The sequence below is a fragment of the Ictidomys tridecemlineatus genome, chromosome 1 (assembly GCF_052094955.1).
Source record: "Ictidomys tridecemlineatus isolate mIctTri1 chromosome 1, mIctTri1.hap1, whole genome shotgun sequence".
Taxonomy (NCBI): Eukaryota; Metazoa; Chordata; class Mammalia; order Rodentia; family Sciuridae; genus Ictidomys; species Ictidomys tridecemlineatus.
Genome location: NC_135477.1, coordinates 126,787,187 through 126,808,816, shown reverse-complemented (window position 1 = coordinate 126,808,816; position 21,630 = coordinate 126,787,187). Strand labels below are relative to the sequence as shown.

General features: G+C 39.1%; 1 protein-coding gene and 1 non-coding gene across 5 annotated transcripts in view; both read left to right on the top strand.

The window, feature by feature from the left end:
* Positions 1–21,630, top strand: part of Ppp2r2b (protein phosphatase 2 regulatory subunit Bbeta) — a 437,378-nt gene that overhangs the window by 56,036 nt on the left and 359,712 nt on the right. The gene's annotated exons all lie outside the window — the stretch shown is intronic.
* Positions 1,218–1,291, top strand: Trnaa-ugc (transfer RNA alanine (anticodon UGC)). Its single transcript has one exon. It is a non-coding gene; the product is annotated as a tRNA-Ala (tRNA).

Below are 21,630 nucleotides of genomic sequence, written 5' to 3'. Positions count from 1 at the left end.
GCACAGGACAGGCTGGGCCTGTGGCAGGGAGACCATGAGCTCAGTTGTAGTCACTCTGGACCATTAGTGCTCACCTTTGAGGAGTCAGCCAAGCTGGACAAAACATTTGTTTTTGTTAGAATTTGGGGGTGTATAACATCATGTGAGTGTGAACACTCACTCAAGGATAAAGGATAAAATTTCTGTGGAAACCAGAATGTTGATTAACACAAGATTTACAGCTCAATTTTATCTTCTATCCATGAGCAGAAAGATATAGGTAAGTAACTTTACAATCCTGTTGACTTATTTTCAGCCTCCCTTCTCTGTCTTTGCCTCTGCTGCTCTCCTATCACCAAAGCCTATTGTGATTGGTTTCTTGCACCCTCTTTAAAGAAGTCTGCCAAATCTTCCATAACAGTATTGCATGGCCACTATTTTGTCATCTATTTATTCATTCAATAAATATTTATAAATCACTTATGATTTTTCAGGTAGTTTGATAGACCTATGGGTAAAGTAGATATGTTTCTGATCCCAGTGGAAATCAACTGATGAGAAGAACATCATTTATCAAATAATTATATAGGTATATCATTACAAAACATGCTTTAAAGAAAAGTTACAAGATACTCTCAGGACATATCAGAGTACAGCTTTTGGGAGTCTTCGGGATCAAATGCAAGACAGAATTGAAAGTTTGTAAGACTTATTAGGGGAAATGCCTATGGAGAAAAATAGAAAACAGGAGCAGAGATAGATACAGACATACACAAAGCTAATACTTCTATAAGGAGAGAGTGAGTGAAGGACAATTGGGTCAAAGCAGCATAAGAATGTAATGTAGTTTTGAGAAAGTCTAGGCCAGGTTCATGAGCCACAGAGCAAACTGCCCTCTGTAGGAATCCCCAGGGATAAATGTGGCTGGATCTGGTCCCCATGCTGTGCTGGGTCACTTCTCCAGTTCAGTTCCCTTGAGAGAAGATCTAAGCAGTGCACTCCCATAGCTGTGACGCACAACAGCAGTCTTAGCCTGGCAGGCTGCAGATAAATAATGTTTAAGGGACTGCTTTAACATCCCTTGCATTGCTACAATGGAAAGACTAAGTGTTTGAATCACATAATGAAAATATTTCTTAGACTAGTTGTTAAGAGCAATTTTGCTATGGATAAATATTTTGCCTGGATGAATCACTTTGTGCTTTTGACATATATTCTTTCAAAGCAATGGATAGAGCTGGGGATATAGCTCAGTTGGTAGAGTGCTTGCCTTGCATGCACAAGGCCCTGGGTTCAATCCCCAGTACCACAAAAAAAAAATTAGTTTATCAAAGTAGTGGACAAATAATATAAAAAAGTAATAGCCAACTCATGGAATCAACCCAGCTACCAGTAAACCCATAAGTGAATAAAGAAAATGGAGTATTATTCAGCCTAAAAGAATAAAATCATGAAGTTTTCAGGAAAACGAATGGAATTTAAAGGTCATCATGTTAAGCAAAATAAACCAGATTAAGAAAGACAAGTATCAACTGTTTTCTCTCATATATGGAATCTAGGGTAGGGGTGGGGCATGATCGTAGAAGGCAGACTATTTAAGAGAAGGAAGGGGATCAGAAGTGGAACAGGGAAAAAGGGTCATGGGAGATATCAAAGTGGGTTATATACAAATATGCCACAATGAAGCCCATCTTTGTGCATAACAGGCACTTATTTTTTATAAAAACAAAGTGAAAATACTTGGCCAGCATCAGATCCCACTTTGCCAGACTTTGTAGTTCCATCTTTTCAGTCATTGGGAAAGCTAAAATTTTCCTTCTTTACCACTCTGTGTTCATGGTAGGTACTTTTTGCACTCTGAAAGTATTTATTGGGTACTTAATAAATTGTCAGCGTGATCTTATGAACCTTGTCTTATTTTGTTTGGTAGAACAGTGTCGACTAATGATTTATTTTGCATCCTTCCTATTTTAACTTGCTTTTCTTGACCTTAGCTGATCACAGTTGTAACTTCAAACAGCTACTATTGAGAGTAGCTTTGATTGTTGAACAGCAGTTATTTAAATATTTATGGTCAATCTGTTCCAAAACAATATTGGAAGCAGCAGTGCACAGTTTAAGAAATACATAAAAATCAATGGGGCAAATTTATGTATCAGAAGATCTACATTTCTAACTAAGTGCCAGATTTTCCATTTATAATTTTTGCAAATGAAACACTTTGGGTAGTCATAAATACCGACCTCTCTGAACCTTCCTCTGTGAATTATGATCTTGCTGTAATAAACAGAGAGCAGTATTTGATTTGTAGGCTGAACTATACAAAGCCAGAACTGAGTGCTAATGCCTTTGATCATTCTAATTCATTTTAACTGGCCTAGAGGGAGATGATAAAAAGTCTTTTATGACACCATCCCCTTCTGTTCTAAGTATGCCTGGTGTCTGTCTTGACACATTTTCTCCCCAGTAGCTGTACCTAGCATTGTGTCTGGCACCAGGAGAACATCACTAAATATTTCTTTATAAACCTGGTAGTCTAGACCAGCGTGGAACACTGCCTAATTCAACCTTCCTGCAAGGGATCCCCTGGCAAATGAAGCAAGTACAACACGAATTCTCATCCTCTGTTCCAGTCCTCTCCAGGTATCAAATAACGGAGTTAACTATGCTGCTTCTCTTTTCACCATCATTTCAACATTTACTATAGTTTACAGAATTTAAATACATGGAGGTTTTCCATTTAGAAGAGACTTTGGAGATATTATAATCCAGGAATGGCAATGTAGTTTATTTTCTAGACTCAATGGGTAATTTGGTTATTGAGGCTTGCAGGTCAAGTCCAAGTATTCATCCTGAATTACTTCCAAGCCAAGACAGTGCTGCTTTCTAAAGAGGCTCCTGTCATGACTGGATGATGGAAAGTTGTTCTGTATAATTAGCTGAAATCTGTGCTTCTGCAGGTTCTCAACTTTGAGGTCTGTCTTTTGTAGTCACACAAGATAAATATACTCTTCCTAAGTGTATATGATAGTGTTTTACACATTGAACATGATTTTATTCTGAGCTGCCATTTCTTTTTGTGAGCAGTTTACCAGCATTTTACCATCATTGACATTCTTATCTATAATACTCAAAAGATTTCTAATGTGTGAGTGTGTGAGTGTGTGCGTGTGTTGTTGTTGTTGTTCTAGAATATAATTCATCTGTGCCTAGAAGACTTCCTTAAATGCAAAACTGCACCATCCTGTTTTTCTTATCTTCTAACTTATCTCAGCTTCAACTTCTTAAAGATAATGGCTCTTCCTTTTCAGATTGAAGATCTTCTTCCTTGATAGGATAAATAAGCAACAGAAATGCTGGAAGCTTCTCTCTCACTGTCATCTGTGAACATGACATCATCCTTCCCAAGCAGCAGGCTTAAAGATGTCTTGTTTTTCTTCTTGCTCTAAACCTAATTTAAAATTAGATTTCAATGGTGTTTTGCCTTTCGCCAAAGCTAAGAAACATTTTTTAGTCATATCTTGCTTTACATTGCAGCTGCATTTGATACTGTTGATCAATCCTTTCTCCCTGAAATTCTCTACTCCCTTAGCATCAATGAATTCATTTTCATTTGATTTTCCTCCTCTTCTTTCTCTGAACATTCCTAATCTGCTTCCTCTACGAGGCTCCCCCTCCTCTGCTGTAAACGCTGTGTTCATCAGAATTCTGGTCTCCACAGAAACTTTATCTTTCTTTATCCCTGAGTGAGTGTTCACACTCACATGGTGCTAAACACCCCAAATTCTAACAAGAACAAATGTTTTCTCCAGCTTGGCTGACTCCTCCAAGGTGAGCACTAATGGTCCAGAGTGACTACAACTGAGCTCATGGTCTCCCTGCCACAGGCCCAGCCTGTCCTGTGCTCCTCCTCCTCAACACAGTCCTCTGGCTGTCTGCTCATTCATCCCGGTAGAAATCCAAGTTCTTCCCTCCTCCAGGGCGATTCATTCACCAGCCACCCAGTCCTGCTGGTGTTGCTGCCCACTGTTCTTGACTCCATCCCCCCTTCTAGTGCCCTGTTTATCTGATTAGACATTGCATTTCTGTAGCTTGCAACCTCCTGACCTGCTTTTGTTTTCTCTGTGGCCTTTATTATTGTTCCCTTCAGGCCTAGTGTGTATCCTGTGGCCAAGTTAATGTACCCAAAACATGAATCTGATCATGTTCCTTCCCTGCTTAAAATCTTTCCAGCTTCCCCTTTACCTGCAAAATAAAGTTCCAGAGCATGGCATTTAGAGTATTTGTGACTTGGTCCACAACCTGATCTACAATGTTGTTTTCCTTCCTTTGCTCTAGAAAAGTAGCTGAAATCATGCCTAAGGGCTTGTGGGATCCAGCATAGATGATGCTCTTTCAGGCCTTTGTGTCTTTGTGTATGGCCTGTGAGGTCCTGGATAGAATCCCCATTTGCTTATCTTCTTTTGACTAACTTCCACTCATCTTTATTAATTTAGCTCAACTACAATTTCCTCTAGAAAGTATTCTCCACCCCACAAAAGGGCTGCGTGTTCTACCTGGGTGTTCCCATAGCTCCCTGGCTCCTTCTGTTCTATATCTTCCACCAGGCATCAGCCTGCGTGTGACTGTGTCCCCAACGGCAAGGAGTAAAAACCTCTAAAACTTTATTTTTACTCTTTTATTTGGCTCCTTGACCTTATGTTTCATTAGCTTATTGTAGAAAAGTTTAGGTTGGTATATTCTTAACTAATACTCTTCTTTTGTACACTGAGAAATGTAGGAATATCTAATATCAGTGGGTTTCAAATTCTATGCTAACAATACCTGAGAACCAAGTCATATAGGAATGGACTTACTAGAAGATGATTTCCAAGAAAAAAAAATTCTCTGTCTTTTGAGCATGTATTTTTGCTTTAACTTAGAAGATAAAATCATGGTCTGATTCTGAAATTTATTCATCAAATATTTACTGAGTAACTATATGTGTGTAGAGGTGAATTGAACATTTATTTTATTTTCAAGAAACTCACAGGCAGGAAAATAGCATAACTGTGTTTCAAGAAGAAATGACATTGCTGATGACATGATAATGGTTAACTTTGTTAAGAAAATCAGACTGATTTCCAGTATCTCACTTAAACCCCTAATCCTACTGTAAGTTAGCAAGCACTATTCCCATCTTAAACTGAGAGGTCCAAGATGGGGCAAATGAAGGAACTGCCCTTCTACTGTGCTGTCTACAGCACTTGCTGTGACATGAGAGAGAATTCAGTCCACAGTTAGATTTGAAGGAGAGGCAGGTGGCTCCCACTGCAATAATCATGTTAGGCTTCATCAAGGAGACAGCATTGGGTCTATGTATTGAAAGAGGAGTAAAATTTAGACCTTCTAGAAGAAATAAAAGGGTATTCTAGGCAGAGGGAATGGCTTATATAAGCATGGAGGTGGGAAATTGTGTAGCATAGGTGATGGGAAACAAAGAAGATCCATTTGGAAGAAGCAAAAGAATAATGAAAAAGCTGGTTGAAACAGTAACAGGAAGCTCATGCTGTTCTAATGGAGCAGGTGAACTTATGCCAAGCCAAGAAGAGTAGATGAGATCATGTAAAACCACAAGAATGGGATCCTAATTAGAACAAATTATACTCCATGTATGTATAATGTGTTAAAATACACTCTACTGTCATGTATATCTAAAATAACACATTTTTAAAAAGTCAATTAAAAAAAAGAGTCAATGAGAATTTTAGACCTGAGCAATGATAAAAGAAGGTTAATCCCATCACAGCCTCAAGAGTAGACTGGAAGCAGGAAGTTCTGGAGATGGTTGTCACTGATTTCACAAACATTTATTACTTAAGCATCATCTGTGTCAGACACTTTTTGTTGTTGTTCACATTAGTGAACAAAACAGAGAATAATCCTTGCTCCATGAGTTCTTCTAGTTAAAGGATACAGACAATTAAATATGCAACATATACACATGGATGTTTATGGGTGAACAAGTGTGGTTAGTTATGTACAGTTTTGTATTTTATATGGTAGGTTAGAAGATGAGGATTTTTACAGACAGAAGGTAAGCAATGGAAGAAGATAAAAATTCCTAGGTAAGGATGAGAGGGCATTTCCAATTTTAGATGGGGTCGGAGGAGAAGGTCTATGTTGTGAATATAACACATGAGAAAAGACCTAAAGTAGGTGAGAAAATGAACCATGTGAAAATTGGAAAACAAACATTCCAGGCACAAAAAAGAGCAAAATCAAAGGCCACAAGCGTGTGCCTGTCACATTTTAAATACAGTAAAGAGGCCAAGGGGTGGGAGTGGACTGAGAAGGGGTAGGTGGGAGGGATTCCTAGAGATCCCTGAAGTAGACATGGCAAGGACTTTGGCTTTTGCTGTAACTGAAATGTGCAGCCACTGGAGCATTTTGAGCAGAGCAGGGGGCAGGTCTGACTCGTGTCTCTAAAGGATAACTCCAGCTTCTTGGTCAAGAATATTGGAACGGGACAAGAGAACAGCAAAGAGCCCCGAGGCTAGGACACTGCTGGTGTAGAGGCTGGTGGGTTTGTCCAGGCTGCCAGCTGTGGCTTGCTCTGTGATGTCAGATGTGCTGACCAACCAGAGGTGGATTCCATGCAAGAGGAAGGGAAGCATCTAGACGGCTCCAGATCCAGGGCCTCAGTAATGACTGCTACTTGTTTTTAATGTACTGCTGGGTCTGTGTTCGCATGGATGTGCTTTTTATACTGCATTTATAGCCCTTTTATATCAGGCTACAAGAACTCAAATTTCCTTCTGACAGATAAAAACGAATGTCCCTGTAAAGCACATCATCCTTTGGATATATACTCATCATGCTGCTTTTAAGAACTTTAACTTTACCAAGGGCTTTCTCATCTCGTTTTCTACTCACAACTTTTCTGTGGTGGGATTGCTGTTATTAAAAGATGAATTAGATTACTTCCAAATTGCACACCCCAGAAAGGAAATTGTTACTTTAACATTAATTTCATACTTGGGGTAAGTTGTTAACTTGGTGGCCCTACATACATATGCCAAACATCTGGATAAGAGCTAAAAGATTAACTATGCAATATTAAAATTATTAAAAACATGAAAAGCACTCTCAGTTTTCAGGTATTCTAAAATATTTAGCATGCCTACATGTTCCCCCCCAAAATCTCTTGAATTCTTTTCAATATTCATCTAGATGTAGAAGTTGCATGTTAATATCATTCTCTGTTACCAATTTTAATTTTTCCCTCTTTCTCTTTATTCTCTCCTCTTTTTCACTTTAAAAACATATACAATGTATCAAGTTCTAAGTTAAGTTTTGGAAACTCAAAACAGATAAGATTATCTGGGTTCCATCCCCTACCACTTTATGTCAGGATTCAAGTGTCGTGTGTGTGTGTGTGTGTGTGTGTGTGTGTGTGTGTGTAATTTTAGTTGTCCATGAACCTTTATTTTATCTATTTATATGTGGTACTGAGAATCAAACTCAGTGCCTCACACATGCTAGGCAAGTGCTTTGCCACTGAGCAACAACCCTAGCCCTCAAGGTACCTTAAAGAAAAATATAAGCAAAAAAAGAAAAAAGAAAAAGAAAAAGAAAAAGAATATGACAAGGAAGAATACATATATGTGTATATAATTTTTAAATTTGTTCTAATTAGTTATATATGACAGCACAATGCATTTTGAAATATTGTATACAAATGGGACACAGCTTCTCATTTCTTGGCTGTACATGGTGCAGAGTTACACTAGTAGTGTAGTCATACATATATAGGGTAATAATATCTGTCTCATTCATTCCCCCATCCTTCCCACCCCACCCCCCTTCTCCTCCCTTCACTCCCCTGTGCCCAATCCTAAATTCCTCCATTCTTCCCTACCCCCACCCCATTATGGATCAGCATTCATTTAACAGAGAAAAATTCAGCTTTTGGTTCTTTGCAATTGGCTTATTTTGCTTAGCATAATTTTCTTCAGCTCCATTCATTTACCTGCAAATGCCATAATTTCATTCTATAAGGCTGAGTAATATTCCATTGTGTGTATATAACACAATTTCTTTATCCATTCATCTGTTGAAGGGCACCTAGTTTGTTTCCATAGTTTAGCTATTGTGAATTGAACTGCTCTAAACATTGATGTGACTGCATCACTATAGTATGCTGATTTTAAGTTCTTTAGATATAAACTGAGGAGTAGAATAGCTGGGTTAAATTGTGGATCCATTCCAAGTTTTCTGAGGAATCTCCATACTGCCTTCCAGAGTGGTTGCACCAATTTACAGTCCCATCAGCAATGTATGAGTGTACAAAAAAGGGTAATATTAACCAGAAGAGAGACTGAAAAATAAAGAGTTTGGAAAATATGGGATCAGCATTAAAAATTCACATCAAAACTTTCTGTAAATGTTAGCTTGGAGATTGCTCCCAGCCAAGGCAATGAAGAAAACAGGACCAGATTCATTGCTATCTACAAGATTATAGTGCCCTAGTTGCTTAGAAGGAGTGCATCCTTTCCTGGTTCTCAATCATATGGACAGTTTTCTAGTGGGTAATAAAGCACACAGCAGGTTTTCCCTAAGAGCTTACCAACACTAGACAGCAATAGATTTTATGGGGATCATTCTCATATTTCCTCATTTAGGTAAATCACACACCCTTAAAGCATAGATCTGTGAAGGGGTGCAAGCTGTGAGATCTAAGGATGACTCATGAATTTTACTTCTCACACTGATGCTTTTGATAAGAATTGAGCAGCAGAAAGATCAAATTCTTTGACTAGAAACTAGGCAACTAATTAAAGTTTGGCAATCAATCAAAGTTGCTTTGACAAGCAATCATACAAGAACTAGAGTTGAATTTCATCTGTAGAGGATAAACAACCTATCAAAAATAGTGTGCAGGAATAGAAAACTCCCATAATTCTGAGGTGTGTTCTACCAGAGGCTGACCCAACTACAGGGACACGAGAGTATGGCAATCAGGGAGGATACCTTGGAAGAGCTGATGTCTTGAGCTAGATCTCAAAGGATGAACAAGATTTTAATATGCATAAGCAGGGAAGGCCATGTCACATGGACAAACAGCTTGCCCCTATACAGGATGGAATGGGAACACATATTATGTTGACAGTCGAAAGTTCTATTTGGTTAGAACTTTGGTGAATAGTGTCAGGCCAGAGTCTAGAAAGATATGCACAGACTCCAAGGTGAAGCTTTCAGAAAAGACACCAGGGCCTGAGTTTCCTTCTCTGGAAACCTCTCTTTTTATCTCTCCTAGCTCTCTAAGGAAACTAGAGCCTTCACCATTTAAAAAAAAAAAAATCTGCAAATTTGGAGGCACTTGTTTACTATACAATTTGACAACTATTCCCTACCTTTACAGAAACCATGATTTTCTTCCCAAGATTTAATGAATGTCATTCTCCTCTTTTACAAATAATTGTGTCCCACAGCATAAATGAGAATGGTTCTTGGCCTCTTTGAGAGGTACAGGCCATTTATTTCAATGATATTCAATAAATAATGAATATCGATCCAAAAGGTTTTTCTTGCCATTTCTAAAGACGTTTGTTGAAGATGCTTCATTTCATTACTCTACCCTTATAGACTCTTTGGAAAAGCAAACCCACAAGGGACAAATTGAAAATCGGGAAACACAAGAAGTGACTTAATAAATAATATGCAGCCTTGAAAAAAAAAGCTTCCTCTTAGTTCTCAAAAAAATTAGGGTGAACCTAATGAGAAGGGAAACCTCAGGAGATGATGAAACCAAGAGAAAACTGGTGGTGATGCTGACTAGTAAGAGAATTCAGCCCACACCATGTGCTTTATGTGTGTTTCTTTGGTCAATTGCTATAAACCTCTGTGGTCAGCAGTAACACTCTCTTAACTTAGTGAATTAGGAAAGACAGAGGCCCAGTGAGGTTTAACAACTTCCCCAAGGCTATGTAGCTAGTAAATGGTGAAACACACATTTACACAGGTATGAACAAGGGAAGCCTGACTCCTGAGCTCTCTAGCTTTACCACCACCCCTACCGCCTCTCTGATGGAATGTCAGAGCTCAAAGGGGCCTTAGAGATCCTTCGGTTTAGTGGTTCTCTGTGTGCGTTCCCTAACCAGCAAGAATTTGAATTAAGCGAATGAGGTACTCATTTTACCTGTAGAATTTAAAAGGTCCCCCAAAACTAGCCATAAAGATAAATAGTATTTTAGTGCCATATTTAGAAAAAAATCACATTGATGCAAAAAATTTATGATAGATAAAATATTAAAATTTAAATAAAAACAGGATCCCTACCTTAGATAAAGGATGATTTATTCCTCCTGGGTTCCTTTCTCGGTTAATGGCACCTTCACTGACACTGCAGTACCTGGCAGGCCCAGAGCATCGCCTGGAAGTTTTTGTGAATGGCAGACTTTCAGGTTCCATCCTAGACCTGATCAGTCAAAGACTGAGTGTGGAGCCCAGCAAACTGTTTGAACCAGGCCTCCAAATGATGCTAACATAAGTTCATGTTTGAAAACCATGGGTCTAATTCAATGCCTCTGTTTGACAGGTGGGGAAGGAACTTGGGGCCTATCTGGGAATTTGGAGGTCCTAGCTATTCTAACATACTGCTGCTGTTCTGTTGGCCAGGTGTGGTTGACTATTTCCCAATCTGTAGTATGCCATATTTACCAGGATTTCCTAGTTTATTTCTGGAAGAATCAATTTGTTTCTGAAGATCATGTTGTTCTCTTTTCATGGTGACGTATAATCAAATAGAGAGGGATCTACATTAGGTCCCCAAGGAGGATCACTTATAACAGTAGTTTTCAACCTTGGTGGCATGATAGAATCACCCAAGGAATTTGTAAGAGATACTCATACCCAATCCAGTACCTCTGGGGTTAGGTCTTGGGTAGGAATATCTTTTTCTTAACTGTTGGGTGATTATGATGTATACCCAGGGTGGAGAACCACTGTGTGGAAAGATCCAGACTTGGCCTAATGCAAATTTCACTGTCCCTGATCCCAAGTCATAAAGCAGTCATCATTCCTTCTACCTTCTTACACCTTTCTTGTCCTTGTCCCCTGTATTTTACATTTGCTTTTGTGACTGTTGAACCCATTTATTTAACCGACAATAGAATTTGTGAGGTCTACAGCCCAAGTCTTCTTTTGTTTACCTTCAAGTCTACATCCTAGTTGGTATTTGGAACAGGGTAGGTATTTCATTAACATTTGCTCAAAGGATGAATGAATGAAACTACACCAACCCAACAAATAATTTTACAGATCTGATGGATTGCATAGGAAAGATCTCAGGACCACAAACTGAATTTTAGGACACATGGTGGACACCTATAATCCCACTCAGAAGGCAGAAGGATTGAGAGTTCCAGGCCAGCCTGGGAAACTTAATGAGACCCTGACTCAAAGTGAAAAGAGTAAAAAGGAATGGGGATTAAAAAATAAATAGAAAGCTCAGTGATCAAGTGCCCCTGAGTTCAATGCCTAATATCAATTAAAAAGGAAAAAAAAATTTTTTTGGCAACTGACTGAACTCTTAATCCAGGCTCTGACAATTTCTGGCCCTGTTGTCTTAAAAGGCCTTTGTTTCTTGGGTTTTCATTCATGGTGATATTTTAAGCGAGGCTTTGCTGAATCCCTCCGGGTCAGTGTTGTTGCAGAGCAAGGAGGCAGGGTGCTGGAGGCACAGTGAAATGAAGTCATTTTTATCTACTTGTAAGTAACATTTATTTTGAAGAAGGAGTTTAGGGCCTAAATGGAAAAACTAGCTCAAAAATCACTGGACTAGAAGATGCCTAAAGCCCCTTGTGGCTGAGCATTTCTGTGACACAGGGTATTTTACAAAGGAGACTCGACTTGAGTTCTGAGAGCAGCTGTTTTTCTCGAAGACTCCAGATGTGCGTGCAAACACAGGTGGACTTTTCAGGAAAAGCCTTATAGACATGAAGCCTGAACCTCCAGTCTCATCTGCCTGAGCAGAACATGACAGATGCCAACTGAGTCATCCACTTCCTGAACTGGCAACCGACTGGGCTTCCCAGATTGTCAGGCTCTGTGAAAGGTATTTACTAGAGCACATTCCTGGACAGGTGGTCCAGACTCCCAGCTGCAGAGATGATTGAAGAACCTGCATTTTCACTGCCGCTCACTTCTGATCTGCCAGATGAGGTTCACTTCCCTTTTCTCCACCCTAGGTCTTTAGAGAAAACACAAACACCACAAAAACAAATTTTCTTTTTGTGTTAATTAAAATGCCTGTTCCAGGAATCTGATAGAATTTCCCTGAGGCCTTTGCAAAAAAAAAAAAAAAAAGTGAAAGGGGGAATTAAAGCTATTTTCTGGAGTAATGGGTCTTGCCTGGAGCCTCTGGGCCACTGTTGGAAGACAGGGAAGGGAGGAAGGATACAGAATTCTGACTCCCTCCCCATTTCCCTAGTGTATAACCCAATTATCTGTTTTACTTTGGGGATTTCCATTTAGATTTCATTTAAATCAAAGGTTATGTAGCTTTAAAAAAAAAAAAAAAAGTGGGGTGGGAAGAGAGTAGATTTCCGAACCCTTGTATTTAGGTGTTACAAACTAAAATCTTATATTTGTCTTAATTACATGAATTTTGTAGACCTAAGTCTTCTGGGTAATTTCTTTTTTTCCTTTGTCCATAGAGATGTTGCTAGGTTCACAAAAGTGTCTATTTTCAAAAAATGGATTTCATCCTTTCTAAAAATTGAATTACTAAGTCTGCCTTCAGCTCAAAATACTATGTTTGTGTAATATTTAAGAGCAGTGTATTTTTCACGATTTATTTTATTGGTTCTCAGATGTTAGCAACGTGTCAGGATCACCTACAGGGCCTGTTAAAGAGACTGTTGGGCCTCAACCTCAGAGTTTCTGATTTAGTAGGTTCTCAGGTCAGGCCCAACAAGTTACATTTCCAATGAGTTGCCAGTTGCTGCTTGATGCTGGTCCAGGGTCTACACATTGAGAACCCTGCTTTAACTCAAAAGGGTAATGGAGGTAGAGTTATCAGGAATGTGTAGGGCAAAAGTGAAAGGCCACATCCATGGATGCTGTGGATGCTCAGTCAACTGTATGCCCAGGCACCTGTCTGAAGGGCTGCTTAATCTGAGCAATGGCCTTCCAGCTGCCGCCAGTGGACACAAGTGTCTCCGCCAGAAGTCAGAGTGGAGTGGCTACAGAAAAGGATCTGAGAATTGAAAGGTGCCTCCGAATCCAAGTTCCCTCTTCCTCTTTAGACCTGTGTCCCTGGCTGCTCCTTGAAATTCCTCCATGACTGTTCGGTTTCTTTGTGAGACACTGTGTCTTCTTTAAACACCAATACCTGGTGTGAAGATCTGGATGCCCTGAAGTTTAATGGTGGAGGGTATTTGGTTCTGGAGAAAGTAAACTGAAAAAAAAATCTAGAGTTTAGGTGGTAGATGCAATCCTGTGTTTCAGTCGTATGATTTTAAAATCTAGAACAAGATCAAAGAGGTTAAGTGATATTTTTCTTCCAAAGTCATAAACCGACTCTGACTAAAGAACAGGAAAGAAAATCACTAATGCCAAATTAGGGCTGGGCTGGAGGAGGAGGCCTGGGGGGTCCAAAAGCATGAGGCTTTGTGGGAAGCAGAGTGAGAAGGTGGAGATAACCGGATGGCAAGTGGGTCCTTCTGAGCTCCCTCTGTTAATGACACCATCAAGTTGGCCCTGGATGGGAAACCTCAACTTGCCTTCACCAGGTTCTTCAATGTGGTTTCTGTCTCAGCACCTTACCAGGGTCTCCACTTTCCTGTACCTCTGCCAACACCAAGTCCAAGATCTCCTTATCACTGTTGTGTAGACCCCCCGGCTTATCTTTCTACCCCTACTGAACTCAATCTTCATGCACCCCTGGAGTCCTCTACTCCCATGCAGAGGTCTTCAGTAGCTGCCTAGTACCCAGAGGATCACAGTCCCAGCTTCTCAGGATACACTAGAGTTGTTCAATTTCCCACAACCCAGCTTGCTTTTCACTTTTATTTCTTTATACTTTCTTCCATGCAAATTAAATTATAAGCCAGCCATATCACACATGTGGAAGTACCTGGACACACCCTACATTCCATTTTTTTGCTTAAGCTACAACTTCCCTTTGATGACCTGGGAGCATTTTGTGTGTGTGTGAATCTGTCATAGGGCTAGCTTAATTAACATCCATACAAGAAAAAGATTAAGATCCACCCCCCCCCCACACACACACACATCCTACGTCACTGGTCTTGAAAAGTAACTGAAGGTAAAAGTGGTGGTTCCCTAATTCCAGGATTCTGATGACTTTGTCCAAACACTCACCAAAACTACCATTGAGTGTTTTCATTCTTTATCCTAACGAAAAGAATAAGATTTGAACCCTGTTTATGCAATTTACTTATGAAAGTTGAATTATAGTATATTTACAATTGCTTATTTTACAATCTCATAGTAGTTCTAATACATTCAATAGTAACAAATTCTTCCTGTCACCTGTAGAAAGTTCAGAAGGGGAAATCTCTCTGTCCTGTGCATCTGTCTGCCCTTTGTCATTCTCGGGATTGCTGCATTTCCCCTGGTCTGGCCTTAGTTCTATCATCATGCATTTGTATCCTGCAACTTTTCTATGTCCTGGAGCTCAGAGCCTTGTTCAATAGATTGAAAACTGCATTCCATTTTTTTCTGAGTTTGCAGAAAATGATCACTGACATATAGTAGCTACGCAGGAAATCTGGAGTTGCTCTTGTGATAAGGCAAGTAGGTGGATACCAAAGAGAGCCTTTATTTCTTTTACAGTGTTTTGACAGAGTATCATTATATGCTTCGCTGAACCTGGAAGTGCCCAAGTCATTTCTGAATTAAAATCTGCATACTCTGCCTTAGAAAATTCCTTCTCAAAAGGCCGAGCCCATCAATGGTTACAATGCCAATTGCAAACATTTCCTTGTGGTCCCAGTATCAATAGAAAGTGTAGCTTCTTCTATAGATAAATCATTTATTCCTCAGCAACAAATAATGACTGACTAGCATTCCATGCCAAAAAGTGGGTCAAGCTCTGGGGATACAACAATGAAAAAGATAGACACTGATCCAGTTTCGCCTTAACATGAATACTTATTACCATGGAAATGTAGAGCTGGGACAAGAAGATTTAGAAAAGTCCCTCTGAAGAAGTGATATATAATCTAAGACACGAAGAATGTGTAGGAGACACCCAGATGAGAATGGAGAATAGACTTTTTGTGCACAAGGCACAAGACTGTGGAATCCTCAGATGCAAAAGAGTGGTGACTTAAATCATGGGCTACCACTGCTTCTAGGAAGTCTCCCTGCCCTCTGTCCATTTTGGGTTGGGCCCCCCACATATATTTCCAAACATTTCACTCTGCCATGATCACAGTACCCAACACCCTACATTACAACCATCTACTTGCTTTTTGCTTTCCCCATTCAAAAGCAAAATCCTTAAGAGCAAGATTACCAGTACCTTGATCACCACTAGATCTCTTCCATTTTGCACAGTGCTGGGTGTGAATATATTGCAGTAAATACCCTGCATATAGCCTTACCAATCACCGTTCTCATGCATGCCTTCCTGGCTGCCAAACATCAGGGCCTGAAGTATGGGCAGAGCAGGCCCTGTGGGCAAAGAGTCTCAAGCACCAGGGAATTAACACGAACGGGAATGACCTCAACCAAGGACTGTTAGAGTTGGTAAATAAATAGCAGTTCTCCTGCCCCTCTGGAACATGTAGCTCTAAGTTACATGTTCTACAGAAGGCTGAGGCTCTGGTGGCCCTCACTGATAAATTGCTTGCAAATACATTGCTCACAGGCCACCTCCCATCCCTTCCCATTCCCACACTCCTCTGTGCTGAATGACTGAGTCTGCTCCTGACTCAGCCACATGTTGCTTAGTTATGCAAGTTATGACCTCTGCGAGTTTTTGCACTTATCAACTCTCCCCAGTTAAATGCCCTCACTGACCTCGCTAGGTCATTTCTTGGCTCCAGGAATGTATGATGTTTGGAAAAATCTGCTTGAGCTGTACTCAGTTGTTGAAATGGACCACTGCCTTGTCACATGCCCATCTGGCTCAGCTGTAACACAGCAGAGTAAGAACTACACAGCTGGAAGAGGCTTTCGGACTGTCTGCCTTCACCTCCAGAATTCACAACCAGCTCAGCTATTCCTGAAGTGGGGCCATACCCAGAGGGAAAACACAATGATTTAATGAGAGCTGGTTTTCTACAGGTCACACACAGCTCTGGGACCTGTTCCTGCCTCCTGGCTTAAATAACAGCTCTGGATCCTGAAAGTGCAGATATTAATGATTCCAGTGTCCTCACACAGGGAACCAGAATCTGGTTTATACGTGACTCACAAAAAATCGTCCTCTGTTGGATGAGTCTAGTGAATATGACCATGAAAACAGTTAAAAGATGACAATGATGATAGCGAGTGTTATGTGGGGAGCCCCTGATATGAGCCAGAAGCTTTGAGTAGACTCCCTTACCTGTCTAAAGCCTCCTATTAGGTCATCATTATTATTTTTGCAAATGAAAAATCTGAGGCTTGGGAAGAGTAGACTTCTGCTCAATATCACATTAAATCATGTGAATCATGGTAGCAATTCATAAACTGATGTTCTAAATATCATATTCTGTGTATTCCCTAATAGACTCTCCATCACCAGAAAAACAATTCCGATTCAGGTGTTCACTGGGGACAGAGTGGTCATGCCTTTTCTTGGTCTTACCTCCGAGAAACATATCATCACCATGTACCCCTGCCAGCAAATGTCATGTGGGAATCCCATCCTCCCACCCTCAAGAGGTCTCTATTAATGAGGTATCTCAACATCCCACTAGGGTGAAGTCAGTAAATTCCAAGTAGGATCCAGGACTTTATCCCAGCTATGCTATAATGAGGGCCCCTGCTCTGACCTGTCAGTGAGGCCCCACGAGGACACTGAGTTTCCACCTGTACCTATAATCCCTCTTCTTCCCTGCTAGTGGTGTATTATAGAGGGCCTAGAGAAAAATCACCTCCAACCAGCAGAAATAAGGCTTCTCCCAAGCATGGTCTCATTGGAGGCCACACAGGAAGCAGTAACAAGAAATTCAGCATATACCTCCCATTTAGGGAGGTACCAGTGGAGCCTAGTAGGGAATCAGAACCTCCCCTGGCCACCTCCCAACTCGGTGGTAGTGAAAAATCAGTCTCCTAGGATGTCAATGGAAGTGAGCGAGGAAGCTGGACTTTTAGGTTCACATAGCCATTACAGGTGGTGCCCCCCCACCACCTGCTTTCCCATCCAGAGAAGGGCAAAAGAACAAAGCCAACATAAAACATTAAGTTTACATAAGATTCAGAGGCTCATAACATATCACAATAAAGTCCAGGTTTCAGTTGAAAAGCATTCATCATATAACGAATGAGAAAAATCTCAGACTGAATGAAATAGGAAATATTGACACTGAAAAGACAAAGACGTTAGAATTTTCTAACAAAGATCTTAAGCCAGGCATCATAACAATGCTCCAACAAGCAAATTATAAATATGCTTAAAACAAATAAAAACATAGACATTCTGAGCAAACAGAACACCCAAAGAGAAACTAAATGGAAACTTGAGAAACTAAGAATGTAAAAACCAAAAACAAACAAATTAAAAAAAACACACACACAATTCAGTGGGTGGGCTCAAAAATGGAATGAGGGAGCTAAGGATATAGATGAACGGTAGAGAGCTCTGCCTAACATGCAAGAGGCCCTGGGTTCAATTCCTAACACCACAAAGAAAAACAAGTGGATTGGAAGAGGCACAGAAAAGTATCACTTAGCTAAAAGATGGAATAAAGGAAATTACACATTCTACATAATAAAGAAAAATAGCCTTAAAAACAGATAAATAAATAAAAAGAACCTTATGCATCTCTGAGACTATAACAACAAAATCTAGCATCTATCTTATTGGAGTCCTGAAATTAGAGAACAAGACTGAAAATATTCAAAGAAATAATGACTATAGACCTTGAACTGGAAACAGATATAAAACTACATATTCAAGAAGCAGAATTAATACTAAACAGGATAAAATCAAAGAAATTCACACCAAGATATAACATAGTCAAAGTTTTGAAGACTAATGGCACATCAAAAATCTTTAAAAAAAACATGCAAGAGAAGCAAAATCTAACCAACAGAGTATACAACTTGAATGATGATGGAGTTTTTATCAGAAATTACAGATGCATAGGCTGAGCGAGTAGTTCAGTGGTATATCACTTACCTAGCATGCACAAGCCTTGGGATCAATTCCCATTCTCTCTCTCTCTCTCTCTCTCTCTCTCTCTCTCTCTCTCTCTCTCTCTCTCTCTCTCCTCTCTCTCTCTCTTTCATTCACACACACACACACACACACACACACACAAATTATGGATGCCATTAAAAGTTACTCAACACTTTTCCTAGTGCTGACAAAGAATTTCCAATCCACATTCTGACATCCTGTTGGAAATGGCCTTTAAGAATAAGTGGGATATTGAGTTTTCCCAAAAACCTTTTATTAAAGAAACTGATTTTTGGACATGAACATCTTTGAATTTATTCATGTCATCTTTCTGTTTCTTTTGTCAAAATTTTATAATTTTCAGCATGCACATCTTTGACCTCTTTGTTGCAAGGTTTTCTTGGAACTGTTGCTAATGGGATTGCTGTCTTGATTTCTTTTTCTTCTAGTTCATTGTCTGTACATATGCTACTTTTGTTTGTGAATTTATATTTGTTGTCTGCAAATTTTACTTCTGTATTTATTAAATCTAATAGTTTTTGTTGCTGGAGCTCTTAGGGTTTTCTATGCATATGATCATGTTGTCAGCAAACAGTGACAATTTCACTTCTTCCTTTCTAATTTGTATGCCCTTTATTTCTTTCTCTTATTTGGCAAGAACAACCAATACTATGTTGAATTGATGTCGTGGAAGTTGACATTCTTGTCCTGTTCCAGATCTTACAAAAAAGACTTTCAGTTTTTCACCATTAAGTACAATATTAAGTGTTGGCTCACAATATATGGGGTTATTGTGTTCACTCAAATGGATTAAAAACTTTAAAAGGAAGACCTGAAACTGTAAAACTACTAGAAGAAAACATATGGGGGAAACTATGTAACATTGGTATAGACAATGATTTTTTTTTTCATTTGATCCCAAAAGCAAGGTATCAAAAGCAAAAGTAAACAAGTGGGATTGATCACATCTGTTATGGTGGATATGATGTGACCTCCAAATATCCTGTCCATACAGGAATAGGAAGAGATAGAATTATTTGGATCGTGAGAGCTGCAACCTAATCAGTCCATCCTAGTTTGAATGGACTGACTGGTAACTGTAGGCACAAGGGGTGTGGCTGGAGGATGTGGGTCACTGAGGGTGTGCTCTGAAAGGGTGCACTTTCCCTGTGGCCTCTTCCCCTCTCTCTTGCTCTCTGCTTCCTTACCCTGCCATGAGCTGAGCATGTTTCCTTCTCTAGGCCCATTCCCCATAATGTGCTGTCTCATCTCAGGTGCAGAACAATGGAGTTGGTAGTCTATGGACTGAGACCTCTGAAGCTGTGAGCCCCAAAGCTGTGAGCTCCTCTAACTTGTTTTTGTCGACTACTTTGGCCACAGTAATGCAGAAGATGACTAAAACAACATCAAACTAAAGCTTTCCTGAATTAATAGAGTGAAGAGACAATTTATAGATGTGGAGAAGATATGTGCAGGTTGTACATATAGAAAGGGGTTAATATCCTACATATTTAAGAAACTCAATCACCCAAAGCAAGAAAACAAATTATCCAATTTAAAAGCAGGCAAGGGGGGGAAAAAAAGATAAAAGCAGGCAAGGGACCTGAATAGAAATTTCTCAAAAGAAGACATACAAATGGTAAAAAGAATATAAAAAAAATGTTCATCATAGCTAATTATTAGAGAAGCACAAATTAACATCACCACAATGTATCACCTCACATCTGTCAGGACAGCTATGATCAAAAAGACAAAAGAAGTGTTGATGAGGATGTGGAAAAAAGGGACCCCTGTACACTATTGGTGGGAATGTAAATTAGGACTGCATTATGGAAAATGGAATGGATATTCCTCAAAAAGATAAAAGTAGAATTACCATATGATTCAACAATCATTTTAAGTATTCACCCAAAATATTTGAAATCAGTTTGCCAAAAAGATGTCTGCACCCTGTGTTCACCGCAGCATTATTCACAATGGTCAACTAGTGTCCATCATCAGAGGAATGGATAAATAAGATATGGTGCATATAGAAACAGAGAAGTACTATTCAGTCTTCAAAAAGAGGACAGTACCGTCATTTGTAACAACATGGATGGAAGTGAATAAGTTTATGTTAAATGAAGTAAGCCAGGTACAGAAAGACAAATACTGCATTTTTTTCACCTATATGTGGAATCTAAATTAGTCAAACCCTTAGAAACAGAGACTAGAATGATGGTTAGTAGAGGTTGGGAGGAAATGAAGAGAGGTGGATTAAAGGGTCTAAAATGTTAGAGAGGCAGGAGAAATAAGGTGGTTTTGTTTGTTTATTTGTTTGTTGATATCTACTGTACTAGGTGGTGAATAGCGTTAATAATAGTGTATCATACATTTCAAAGTTGCTAACAGATTAAATTTAAAATGTTCTCACTACAAAAAAATGATAAGCATTTGATGCAATGGATATGTTAAGTAGCTTCATTTAATTTTTCCATGGTGTATTCACAAATTATAGTATTGCTTTGTACCCCATAAATATATACAATAATAAACTGTAAATTTAAAATTAAAAAAACTTTTTCAAAAGAGATGGGCATGGTGGCACACATCTATAACCCCAGCAACAGGGGAAGCTCAAGCAGGGGGATGGCAAGTTCAAGGTCAGCCTGGATGATTTAGCAAGACTCTGTCTCAAAATAAAAAGCTAAAAATGGCTTGGGATGTAGCTCAATAGTAGAATGCCCCTGGGTTCAATCCCCAGTTTAAACACACACACACACACACACACACACACACACACACACACACACACCTTTTTAAAAATAATAAAGAGAAAATTTAGAGATTCTTAGATGAAGACAAATTAAAATTTTGAATTTGTTACCAGTAGACCAAACCTAAAGGAAGTTCTCTAAACAAAAGGGAAATGATAGATAAGGAAATTTAGACTATTAGGAAAGAAGATATGCAAACATATACACATTTTCCTTCTCTTCTTGACTTTTCTAAATTATATTTAATGGTTGAAGCAAATTTATAACATTGTCTAATGGGGTTCAAATTACGTAGATAAAATGTTTAATACAATCATAATTTTAAATGGAGAAGGATTAAGAAATGTAAAGGAGTATTTTCCCAGCTCACTAGAGCTAGTAAAATGGCAACACCAGTAGACTGTGATATCATGTTTATAAAGAGTAATATATAGAAAACACAATTTAAAAAAAAACTACAAAGATTCACTAAAAAACCTATAGATAAATAAAAACAAAATTTTATAAAATATTTATGTAAACCCACAGGAATTTAGGGTAAAAAATAAGGAAACA